Raw genomic sequence first — 12,381 nt, 5'->3', positions numbered from 1 at the left:
ATGAACATAACCCCCCTTGTCATGTTCCATGCTTACATGTCATTCTCATTTTCAATTTACATATCATACATATTTCTATATTTTAAATTGCATTATCTATATGCTTAATTTAATTTTAGTTTTATTTTCGTCACGGTTCGAGATTTGAAGCCTCGAAAATAACGTAACGAAAGACTCAATGACTCTTCATCTAGCAAAAACCATCTGTTGGACCAATCAACCTAGACCTCTGATACTAAGTTGAGTTCATAAATTTCTTGGCTAAATCCAGCATATGACGTGCTCACAATCATTCCACCCTAGTCCTTGTTGATTCGTACACGTATTTCTTCAATAAAAGTCCAAACAATTAATTACATGCTCAATGTGTGTTCGAGGGCACGGTTCTCGTTCCTATAAGCTCCAAGGCTCTTAAACTTTCACGTAGAGGTCTAAAATGAATCAATGTGTGTTCGAGGGCACGGTTCCGGGGCTTACCAAGCTCGAAGGCTCTTAAACTTTCTCGTAGAGGTCCAAAATGAATCCAGATTATTATTATAAAAATAAAACTTCTAAATGGCGTCGCCCAGACTTGAACTGGAGACCTTCAGTGTGTTAGACTGACGTGATAACCAACTACACCACGACACCGTTGGAAGCCTCACTAGAAGGTTAGCCAAACTATAGAGTTAAGCCCAAACTTCCTAGAGCCTAAAGAAAAGCCCGTGGAAACCTACCAGGAACTGGATGCGATGACAGCAACCAAGTAGGCTGCTTACCGAGTACTTTTTTACTCACCGCATTTTAGATTTCTTTTTCAGGTCTTCGCTAAATGTCGCTCGAGGTGGGGGAGCATTCGAGAGCTGCATTGTCATTTGAGGGTCGTTTATGAGTGTCGACTCGGTTTGTGTACTTCGGGTCTTTTGTATTCCTACGTGGAAACCTACCAGGAACTGGATGCGATGACAGCCAACAAGTAGGCTGCTTACCGAGTACTTTTTTACTCACCGCATTTTAGATTTCTTTTTCAAGTCTTCGCTAACTGTCGCTCGAGGTGGGGGAGCATTCGAGAGCTGCATTGTCACTTGAGGGTCGTTTATGAGTGTCGACTCGGTTTGTGTACTTCGGGTCTTTTGTATTCCGTTAGAACAGTATTCCGAACTCTTTCTCCGTTTGTAACAAAAACCGTCTGTTGGACCAATCAACCTAGACCTCTGATACTCAGTTGAGTTCATAAATTTCTTGGCTAAATCCAGCATATGACGTGCTCACAATCATTCCACCCTAGTCCTTGTTGATTCGTACACGTATTTCTTTAATAAAAGTCCAAACAATTAATTACATGCTCAATGTGTGTTCGATGGCACGGTTCTCGGGCCTATAAGCTCCAAGGCTCTTAAACTTTCACGTAGAGGTCTAAAATGAATCAATGTGTGTTCGAGGGCACGGTTCCGGGCCTTACCAAACTCGAAGGCACTTAAACTTTCTCGTAGAGGTCCAAAATGAATCCAGATTATTATTATAAAAATAAAAACTGCAAAGATGGCGTCGCCCAGACTTGAACTGGAGACCTTCAGTGTGTTAGACTGACGTGATAACCAACTACACCACGACACCGTTGGAAGCCACACCAGAAGGTCAGCCAAACTATAGAGTTAAGCCCAAACTTCCTAGAGCCTAAAGAAAAGCCCGTGGAAACCTACCAGAAACTGGATGCGATGACAGCCAACAAGTAGGCTGCTTACCGAGTACTTTTTTACTCACCGCATTTTAGATTTCTTTTTCAGGTCTTCGCTAACTGTCGCTCGAGGTGGGGGAGCGTTCGAGAGCTGCATTGTCACTTGAGGGTCGTTTATGAGTGTCGACCCGGTTTGTGTACTTCGGGTCTTTTGTATTTCGTTAGAAACAGTATCCCGAACTCTTTCTCCGTTTGTAACAAAAACCGTCTGTTGGACCAATCAACCTAGACCTCTGATACTAAGTTGAGTTCATAAATGTCATGGCTAAATCTAGCATATGACGTGCTCACAGTCATTCCAACCTAGTCCTTGTTTATTCGTACACGTATTTCTTCAATAAAAGTCCAAACAATTAATTACATGCTCAATGTGTGTTCGAGGGCACGGTTCTCGGGCCTATAAGCTCCAAGGCTCTTAAACTTTTACGTAGAGGTCTAAAATGAATCAATGTGTGTTCGAGGGCACGGTTCCCGGGCTTACCAAGCTCGAAGGCTCTTAAACTTTCTCGTAGAGTTCCAAAATGAATCCAGATTATTATTATAAAAATAAAAATTGCAAAGATGGCGTCGCCCAGACCTTCAGCGTGTTAGACTGACGTGATAACCAACTACACCACGACACCGTTGGAAGCCTCACCGGAACAGGATGCGATGACAGCCAACAAGTAGGCTGCTTACCGAGTACTTTTTTACTCACCGCATTTTAGATTTCTTTTTCAGGTCTTCGCTAACTGTCATTCGAGGTGGGGGAGCGTTCGAGAGCTGCATTGTCACTTGAAGGTCGTTTATGAGTGTCGACCCGATTTGTGTACTTCGGGTCTTTTGTATTTCGTTAGAAACAGTATCCCGAACTCTTTCTCCGTTTGTAACAAATTTTAACAACACTTGTTTGTGTTGCCTTTCAATTTGTTCTAGTCGAGGTGTTGTTTGATTTTAAATTGCATTAACTAAATGTTTAATTTAATTTTACTTTTAGTTTTATTTTCGTCACGGTTCGAGATTTAAAGCCTCAAAAATCACGTAACGAAAGACTCAATGACTCTTCGTCTAGCAAAAACCGTCTGTTGGACCAATCAACCTAGACATCTGATACTAAGTTGAGTTCATAAATTTCTTGGCTAAATCCAGCATATGACGTGCCCACAATCATTCCACCCTAGTCCTTGTTGATTCGTACACGTATTTCTTCAATAAAAGTCCAAACAATTAATTACATGCTCAATGTGTGTTCGAGGGCACGGTTCTCGGGCCTATAAGCTCCAAGGCTCTTAAACTTTCACGTAGAGGTCCAAAATGAATCCAGATTATTATTATAAAAATAAAAACTGCAAAGATGGCGTCGCCGAGACTTGAACTGGAGACCTTCAGTGTGTTAGACTGACGTGATAACCAACTACACCACGACACCGTTGGAAGCCTCACCAGAAGGTCAGCCAAACTATAGAGTTAAGCCCAAACTTGCTAGAGCCTAAAGAAAAGCCCGTGGAAACCTACCAGGAACTGGATGCGATGACAGCCAACAAGTAGGCTGCTTACCGAGTACTTTTTTACTCACCGCATTTTAGATTTCTTTTTCAGGTCTTCGCTAACTGTCGCTCGAGGTGGGGGAGCGTTCGAGAGCTGCATTGTCAATTGAGGGTCGTTTATGAGTGTCGACCCGGTTTGTGTACTTTGGGTCTTTTGTATTTCGTTAGAAACAGTATCCCGAACTCTTTCTCCGTTTGTAACAAAAACCGTCTTTGGACCAATCAACCTAGACCTCTGATACTAAGTTGAGTTCATAAATTTCATGGCTAAATCCAGCATATGACGTGCTCACAATCATTCCACCCTAGTCCTTGTTGATTCGTACACGTATTTCTTCAATAAAAGTCCAAACAATTAATTACATGCTCAATGTGTGTTCGAGGGCACAGTTCTCGGGCCTATAAGCTCCAAGGCTCTTAAACTTTCACGTAGAGGAATAAAATGAATCAATGTGTGTTCGAGGGCACGGGTGTATTTCTTCAATAAAAGTCCAAACAATTAATTACATGCTCAATGTGTGTTCGAGGGCACGGGTCCGGGGCTTACCAAGCTCGAAGGCTCTTCAACTCTCTCGTAGAGGTCCAAAATGAATCCAGATTATTATTATAAAAATAAAAACTGCAAAGATGGCGTCGCCCAGACTTGAACTGGAGACCTTCAGTGTGTTAGACTGACGTGATAACCAACTACACCACGACACCGTTGGAAGCCTCACCAGAAGGTCAGCCAAACTATAGAGTTAAGCCCAAACTTCCTAGAGCCTAAAGAAAAGCCCGTGGAAACCTACCAGGAACTCGATGCGATGACAGCAACCAAGTAGGCTGCTTACCGAGTACTTTTTTACTCACCGCATTTTAGATTTCTTTTTCAGGTCTTCGCTAACTGTCGCTCGAGGTGGGGGAGCGTTCGAGAGCTGCATTGTCAATTGAGGGTCGTTTATGAGTGTCGACCCAGTTTGTGTACTTTGGGTCTTTTGTATTTCGTTAGAAACAGTATCCCGAACTCTTTCTCCGTTTGTAACAAAAACCGTCTTTGGACCAATCAACCTAGACCTCTGATACTAAGTTGAGTTCATAAATTTCATGGCTAAATCCAGCATATGACGTGCTCACAATCATTCCACCCTAGTCCTTGTTGATTCGTACACGTATTTCTTCAATAAAAGTCCAAACAATTAATTACATGCTCAATGTGTGTTCGAGGGCACGGTTCTCGGGCCTATAAGCTCCAAGGCTCTTAAACTTTCACGTAGAGGAATAAAATGAATCAATGTGTGTTCGAGGGCACGGGTGTATTTCTTCAATAAAAGTCCAAACAATTAATTACATGCTCAATGTGTGTTCGAGGGCACGGGTCCGGGGCTTACCAAGCTCGAAGGCTCTTCAACTCTCTCGTAGAGGTCCAAAATGAATCCAGATTATTATTATAAAAATAAAAACTGCAAAGATGGCGTCGCCAAGACTTGAACTGGAGACCTTCAGTGTGTTAGACTGACGTGATAACCAACTACACCACGACACCGTTGGAAGCCTCACCAGAAGGTCAGCCAAACTATAGAGTTAAGCCCAAACTTCCTAGAGCCTAAAGAAAAGCCCGTGGAAACCTACCAGGAACTCGATGCGATGACAGCAACCAAGTAGGCTGCTTACCGAGTACTTTTTTACTCACCGCATTTTAGATTTCTTTTTCAGGTCTTCGCTAACTGTCGCTCGAGGTGGGGGAGCGTTCGAGAGCTGCATTGTCAATTGAGGGTCGTTTATGAGTGTCGACCCAGTTTGTGTACTTTGGGTCTTTTGTATTTCGTTAGAAACAGTATCCCGAACTCTTTCTCCGTTTGTAACAAAAACCGTCTTTGGACCAATCAACCTAGACCTCTGATACTAAGTTGAGTTCATAAATTTCATGGCTAAATCCAGCATATGACGTGCTCACAATCATTCCACCCTAGTCCTTGTTGATTCGTACACGTATTTCTTCAATAAAAGTCCAAACAATTAATTACATGCTCAATGTGTGTTCGAGGGCACGGTTCTCGGGCCTATAAGCTCCAAGGCTCTTAAACTTTCACGTAGAGGAATAAAATGAATCAATGTGTGTTCGAGGGCACGGGTGTATTTCTTCAATAAAAGTCCAAACAATTAATTACATGCTCAATGTGTGTTCGAGGGCACGGGTCCGGGGCTTACCAAGCTCGAAGGCTCTTCAACTCTCTCGTAGAGGTCCAAAATGAATCCAGATTATTATTATAAAAATAAAAACTGCAAAGATGGCGTCGCCAAGACTTGAACTGGAGACCTTCAGTGTGTTAGACTGACGTGATAACCAACTACACCACGACACCGTTGGAAGCCTCACCAGAAGGTCAGCCAAACTATAGAGTTAAGCCCAAACTTCCTAGAGCCTAAAGAAACGCCCGTGGAAACCTACCAGGAACTGGATGCGATGACAGCCAACAAGTAGGCTGCTTACCGAGTACTTTTTTACTCACCGCATTTTAGATTTCTTTTTCAGGTCTTCGCTAACTGTCGCTCGAGGTGGGGGAGCGTTCGAGAGCTGCATTGTCAATTGAGGGTCGTTTATGAGTGTCGACCCGGTTTGTGTACTTCGGGTCTTTTGTATTTCGTTAGAAACAGTATCCCGAACTCTTTCTCCGTTTGTAACAAATTTTAACAACACTTGTTTGTGTTGCCTTTCAATTTGTTCTAGTCGAGGTGTTGTTTGATTTTAAATTGCATTAACTAAATGTTTAATTTAATTTTACTTTTAGTTTTATTTTTGTCACGGTTCGAGATTTGAAGCCTCAAAAATCACGTAACGAAAGACTAAATGACTCTTCATCTAACAAAAATCGTTTGTTGGACCAATCAACCTAGACATCTGATACTAAGTTGAGTTCATAAATTTCTTGGCTAAATCCAGCATATGACGTGCTCACAATCATTCCACCCTAGTCCTTGTTGATTCGTGCACGTATTTCTTTAATATAAGTCCAAACAATTAATTACATGCTCAATGTGTGTTCGAGGGCACGGTTCTCGGGCCTATAAGCTCCAAGGTTCTTAAACTTTCACGTAGAGGTCTAAATTGAATCAATGTGTGTCCGAGGGCACGGTTCCCGGGCTTACCAAGCTCGAAGGCTCTTAAACTTTCTCGTAGAGGTCCAAAATGAATCCAGATTATTATTATAAAAATAAAAACTGCAAAGATGGCGTCGCCCAGACTTGAACTGGAGACCTTCAGTGTGTTAGACTGACGTGATAACCAACTACACCACGACACCGTTGGAAGCCTCACCAGAAGGTCAGCCAAACTATTGAGTTAAGCCCAAACAACCTAGAGCGTAAAGAAAATCCCGTGGAAACCTACCAGGAACTGGATGCGATGACAGCCAACAAGTAGGCTGTTTACCGAGTACTTTTTTACTCACCGCATTTTAGATTTCTTTTTCAGGTCTTCGCTAAATGTCGCTCGAGGTGGGGGAGCGTTCGAGAGCTGCATTGTCACTTGAGGGTCGTTTATGAGTGTCAACCCGGTTTGTGTACTTCGGGTCTTTTGTATTCTGTTAGAAACAGTATCCCGAACTCTTTCTCCGTTTGTAATAAAAACCGTCTTTGGACCAATCAACCTAGACCTCTGATACTAAGTTGAGTTCATAAATTTCTTGGCTAAATCCAGCATATGACGTGCTCACAATCATTCCACCCTAGTCCTTGTTGATTCGTACACGTATTTCTTCAATAAAAGTCCAAACAATTAATTACATGCTCAATGTGTGTTCGAGGGCACGGTTCTCGGGCCTATAAGCTCCAAGGCTCTTAAACTTTCACGTAGAGGTCTAAAATGAATCAATGTGTGTTTGAGGGCACGGTGCCCGGGCTTACCAAGCTCGAAGGCTCTTAAACTTTCTCGTAGAGGTCCAAAATGAATCCAGATTATTATTAAAAAAATAAAAATTGCAAAGATGGCGTCACCCAAACTTGAACTGGAGACCTTCAGTGTGTTAGACTAACGTGATAACCAACTACACCACGACACCTTTGGAAGCCTCACCAGAAGGTCAGCCAAATTATAGAGTTAAGCTCGAACTTCCTAGAGCCTAAAGAAAAGCCTGTGGAAACCTACCAGGAACTGGATGCGATGACAGCCTACAAGTAGGCTGCTTACCGAGTACTCTTTTACTCACCGCATTTTAGATTTCTTTTTCTGGTCTTTGCTAACTGTCGCTCGAGGTGGGGGAGCGTTCGAGAGCTGCATTGTCACTTGAGGGTCGTTTATGAGTGTCGACCCGGTTTGTGTACTTCGGGTCTTTTGTATTTCGTTAGAAACAGTATCCCGAACTCTTTCTCCGTTTGTAACAAATTTTAACAACACTTGTTTGTGTTGCCTTTCAATTTGTTCTAGTCGAGGTGTTGTTTGATTTTAAATTGCATTATCTAAATGTTTAATTTAATTTTACTTTTAGTTTTATTTTCGTCACGGTTCGAGATTTGAAGCCTCGAAAATCACGTAACGAAAGACTCAATGACTCTTCGTCTAGCAAAAACCGTCTGTTGGACCAATCAACCTATTCATCTGATACTAAGTTGAGTTCATAAATTTCTTGGCTAAATCCAGCATATGACGTGCTCACAATCATTCCACCCTAGTACTTGTTGATTCGTACACGTATTTCTTCAATAAAAGTCCAAACAATTAATTACATGCTCAATGTGTGTTCGAGGGCACGGTTCTCGGGCCTATAAGCTCCAAGGCTCTTAAACTTTCACGTAGAGGTCTAAAATGAATCAATGTGTGTTCGAGGGCACGGTTCCGGGGCTTACCAAGCTCGAAGGCTCTTAAACTTTCTCGTAGAGGTCCAAAATGAATCCAGATTATTATTATAAAAATAAAAATTGCAAAGATGGCGTCGCCCAGACTTGAACTGGAGACGTTCAGTGTGTTAGACTCACGTGATGGAAGCCTACCAGGAACTGGATGCGATGACAGCCTACAAGTAGGCTGCTTACCGTGTACTTTTTTACTCACCGCATTTTAGATTTCTTTTTCAGGTCTTCGCTAACTGTCGCTCGAGGTGGGGGAGCGTTCGAGAGCTGCATTGTCAATTGAGGGTCGTTTATGAGTGTCGACCCGGTTTGTATACTTCGGGCTGTTGTTGCTAGCAAACAAAGGAAAAGAGATGGGGAAGGGATGAGAATGTTGTTGCTCGCAAACAAAGGAGGAAGGGATGACAAACAAAGGAAAATGGATGGCAAACAAAGGAAAAGAGATGAGGTTTTTGTTACTGGCAAACAAAGGAAAAGGGATGGAGAAGGGATGAGGCTGTTGTTGTTGGGAAACAAAAGAAAAGGGGGCAGTTGTTGGCAAACAAAGGAAAATTGATGGGAAGGGATGGGACTATTGTTGGCAAGAAAAGGGATTGGGGCGGTTGCTAGCAAACCACATGGAATTCTAGAACCAAGAAAATGGACTGGGGCTGGTGTTGGCAAGAAAAGGGATTGGGCGGTTGTTGGCAAACAAATGGAATTTCTGAACCAAGAAAAGGGATGGGGCAAACAAGGGTGGAATTTCACAACAAAGGGAAGAGATGGGGCTGTTGCTGGCAAACAAAGGAAAAGGGATGGGGCTTGTTGCTGGCAAACAACCAACAAAGAAAATGGGGGAAAAGGTAATTCCAGAACCAATAAAGAAAAAGGAGAAAAGGTAATTTCGAAACCAACAAAGAAAAAAGGGATGTAATGGTTCTTTTTCCGGAACCAACTAAGAAAAAGGATGGATGGTTCTTTTTCCGGAACCAACAAAGAAAACGAATGAGATGGTAATTTCAGAACCAACAAAGATAAGGGATATGATGGTAATTCTAGAACTAACAAAAAAGAGGGAACCAACAAAGAAACAAAAAAGAGGGAACCAACAAAGAAACAAAAAAGAGGGAACCAACAAACAAAAGAGATGAGATGGTAATTCCAAAACCAACAAAGATAAGGGATATGATGGTAATTCCATAACCAACAAAGAAAATGAACAGTAATGGTAATTCCATAACCAACAAAGAAAATGAATAGTAATTCTAGAACAGACAAAATTGATGGTAATTATAGAATAAAGAAAATGGATGGTAATTCCAGAACGAACAAAGAGAAGGGATGGTAATTCTAGAATAGAGAGAAAATGGAAGGTAAGTCTAGAACCCATGAAGAAAATGGATGGTAATTCGAGAATAAAGAAAAGGGATTGTAATTCTAGAACAAAAAAAATGGAGGGTAAGTCTAGAACCCATGAAGAAAATGGATGGTAATTCGAGAATAAAGAAAAGGGATTGTAATTCTAGAACAAAAAAATGGAGGGTAAGTCTAGAACCCATGAAGAAAATGGAGAAAAGGGATTGTAATTGTAGAACAAAAAAAAAAAAATGGATGAGATGAGGATGGTAATTCCAGAACCAACAAAGAAAATGGATGGTAATTCTGGAACAAAAAAAAAGTAATTCCAGAACTAACAATCATACATCATCATAGACTCATCCATCATCATATACTCAAACATCAACATATACTAGGATACTGCATCATACGATACAACTCATACATCATCATAACTCATACACAATCATACATCATCATAGACTCATTCATCATCATATACTCAAACATCAACATATACTAGGATACCGCATCATACGATACAACTCATACATCATCATAACTCATACAAATTTCTAGTCTATCCTGTAGTAAGGCCACTTACTTAGTTGGTCTTACCCGAAGCATTTTCTAATTTAATTAACATAAGCTCCCGTTCTTCGAGATCTTCTCCAAAGGTTGTCGGGGTTCGCTTCCTATCTCACCATTAGTCACCTTTTGTTAGTATTTCACATTTTATTTAATAATCCAATTAATAATGTGAAATACGGCTCTAAAATGGCCTCAATGACCTTAAACGCTGCCCAAAATAGGTTCGAAAGGGTTAGAACGGTGATAATTGGATCAAAAATTGAAAGTTGAGCCAGATAAGCCTAGGAGCCGCCAAAGGAGCTGCCGGAGGAGCATCGCCGCGAGCCCTTTACGCCGAGTGAAGCCGAGGGTGCGTCTGTGCCGCTGGGTGCCATGTGGCTGTAGCAGGACGCGCCACGTAGTACAGGTGGCATCGGGTCGAGGTCGATCAGAGTCGCGGGTTTGGGTTGGCTCCCGGGTCGTTGGCTACAGGTGTTGGCTGCTGGGCTTCTGTTCCCGAGATGGGCCGCAGATGCGTTCGGCTGCAGAGCGAATTGGCTGGGTTGAGGAAACTTTGGCTTCAGGTTTTACACCATAAATATTATTTTTTTTACTCCTTTGCTCCATCAAATTTCTTCAATCAAAGTTCCTCCTCCTCCTCCATCAATGCCCCTACCGTCACCATCAACGGCTATTCCTCCTCCTCCATCAATGCCCCTACGGCCACCATCAACGGCAGTTGCCAATCCAGGGCCATCTTTATCCGGCAATGATCAGGCTAGACTAAAGCCATTACATTCGGATAAGATCAATACCAATGCCATTACATTGGGATAAGATCAATACCAATGTAGATCATCCTACGGTGTGGGACAAGATCGATGGAGGCTCTTTCAATTTGGCTCATCATCATAATTCAATTTGACTCTCTCTTTGAGTTTTTCACTACGGTTTGATCTTTCTTCTTCAGCTTTAATGTCAACCTTATGGAAACTTTGTTCGAGTATGTTGCCACAAACAAGAAACAGCCAACAAAGCTAAGAGGCCTCAACAATGGCTGACGAGCACTAATCTCCATTCTCGAAGGGCAAGAAACATTGCAATAATTCTTAAATCCCTCACCATAACTCGGCAAGAACTTCTCGATGCTCTCGCGGAGGGACATGACCTCGATTCAGACACACTCGAAAAGCTTGTCAAGATCACTCCAACCAAAGAACAACAATCTCAAATCCTCGAATTTGATGGCGATCCATTAAGGCTTGACGATGCAGAATCCTTCATTTTCCATCTTCTCAAAGATTTTCCGACAACCTTCAATCGTCTAAACGCCATGTTTTTCAGATCAAGCTTCAAATCAGAGCTTAATCGACTCAAGGACTTTTTCCAAACACTTAGTAGGGGTTGCGAAGAACTAATGAATAAAGGGTTATTTACTAAACTCTTGGAAGCAACTCTCAAAGTTGGAAACCGATTGAATTCAGGAACAACGAGAGGTAATGCAAAAGCTTTCCATCTCAATTTACTCTTAAGACTTTCAGATGTAAAAAGCACAGATAGAAAAACCACATTGCTTCCTTTCATTTTCAAAGAAGTCATAAAATTCGAAGGGAAAAAACAATTCTCAAACACAAATTCAAAGAATCTCAAATCGAAAAAGGAAATAGAAATCGAATACATAATACTTGGATTATCAGCTATGGAATCACTCACCTTAGAGCTCTCTAACGTCAAGAAAGCGTCCACAATCGACTACGAAACCTTCACTATCACTTGCCCTAATCTATTAAGCAAAATCTCAGAGATACAAAACCTTCTATCGATTGAAGGCGGTGGTGAATACAAGAGAAGGATGTTAGAATTTGTGAAATCCGCAATGGAAGAAGTTGAGATAGCAAGAAGAGAACAAAAAAGAGTGTTGGATGAATTGAAGAAGACAAATGAGTACTATGAAACAGGGGATAGAGAAAATCCGTTAGGGCTTTTTGTGATAGTAAAGAATTTTGTGAACGCCGTGAATCAGGTGTGTCGTGAAATAGCTGGGGAGTTGAGAGGGAAGATCAAGATGGGAAATATGGATGCATGTCTGCCATTGAAGAGCACAATTAGCTTAAGATTTCCAGGTTTGGCGGAACATTTCAAGTGTAGAAGCTGTCCCGCCCATTCCATGGATTAGCTTTTCTGAATTGGATTCTCCTACAAAAAAAAATTCTTTTATATTTGGTCTTGAAAAGATTAAATGTACAAATTATTTTAGAAATGAAAAGATTAAATGTACAAATTATTTTAGAAAGAAATACACATTTTTGGTTAATATGGTTGATTGATTTCATGGCTAATGTGATATAAATCTTTAATACTCAAATCTATTTGCCTGTTTGTTGTGATTCTTCTTGATTCTTATAATGTATCTTATAAAGGTCTTCC

The 12,381-nt window shown here is 41.4% G+C and overlaps 6 non-coding genes across 6 annotated transcripts; all 6 read right to left on the bottom strand.

Annotated features, from left to right (window-relative positions):
• Positions 1-556: 556 nt before the first annotated feature.
• On the bottom strand, positions 557-630 carry TRNAV-AAC (transfer RNA valine (anticodon AAC)). The gene has a single exon. It is a non-coding gene; the product is annotated as a tRNA-Val (tRNA).
• Positions 631-1,522: 892 nt separating this feature from the next.
• Positions 1,523-1,596, bottom strand: TRNAV-AAC (transfer RNA valine (anticodon AAC)). The gene has a single exon. It is a non-coding gene; the product is annotated as a tRNA-Val (tRNA).
• A 2,275-nt stretch (positions 1,597-3,871) lies between these two features.
• On the bottom strand, positions 3,872-3,945 carry TRNAV-AAC (transfer RNA valine (anticodon AAC)). The gene has a single exon. It is a non-coding gene; the product is annotated as a tRNA-Val (tRNA).
• Positions 3,946-4,691: 746 nt separating this feature from the next.
• TRNAV-AAC (transfer RNA valine (anticodon AAC)) lies at positions 4,692-4,765 on the bottom strand. Its single transcript has one exon. It is a non-coding gene; the product is annotated as a tRNA-Val (tRNA).
• A 746-nt stretch (positions 4,766-5,511) lies between these two features.
• On the bottom strand, positions 5,512-5,585 carry TRNAV-AAC (transfer RNA valine (anticodon AAC)). The gene has a single exon. It is a non-coding gene; the product is annotated as a tRNA-Val (tRNA).
• Positions 5,586-6,450: 865 nt separating this feature from the next.
• Positions 6,451-6,524, bottom strand: TRNAV-AAC (transfer RNA valine (anticodon AAC)). Its single transcript has one exon. It is a non-coding gene; the product is annotated as a tRNA-Val (tRNA).
• Positions 6,525-12,381: the final 5,857 nt, after the last annotated feature.

The sequence above is a fragment of the Cucurbita pepo genome, chromosome 11 (assembly GCF_057944985.1).
Source record: "Cucurbita pepo subsp. pepo isolate OVF chromosome 11, ASM5794498v1, whole genome shotgun sequence".
NCBI lineage: Eukaryota > Viridiplantae > Streptophyta > Magnoliopsida > Cucurbitales > Cucurbitaceae > Cucurbita > Cucurbita pepo.
This window is presented reverse-complemented; position numbering and strand designations above follow the sequence as displayed.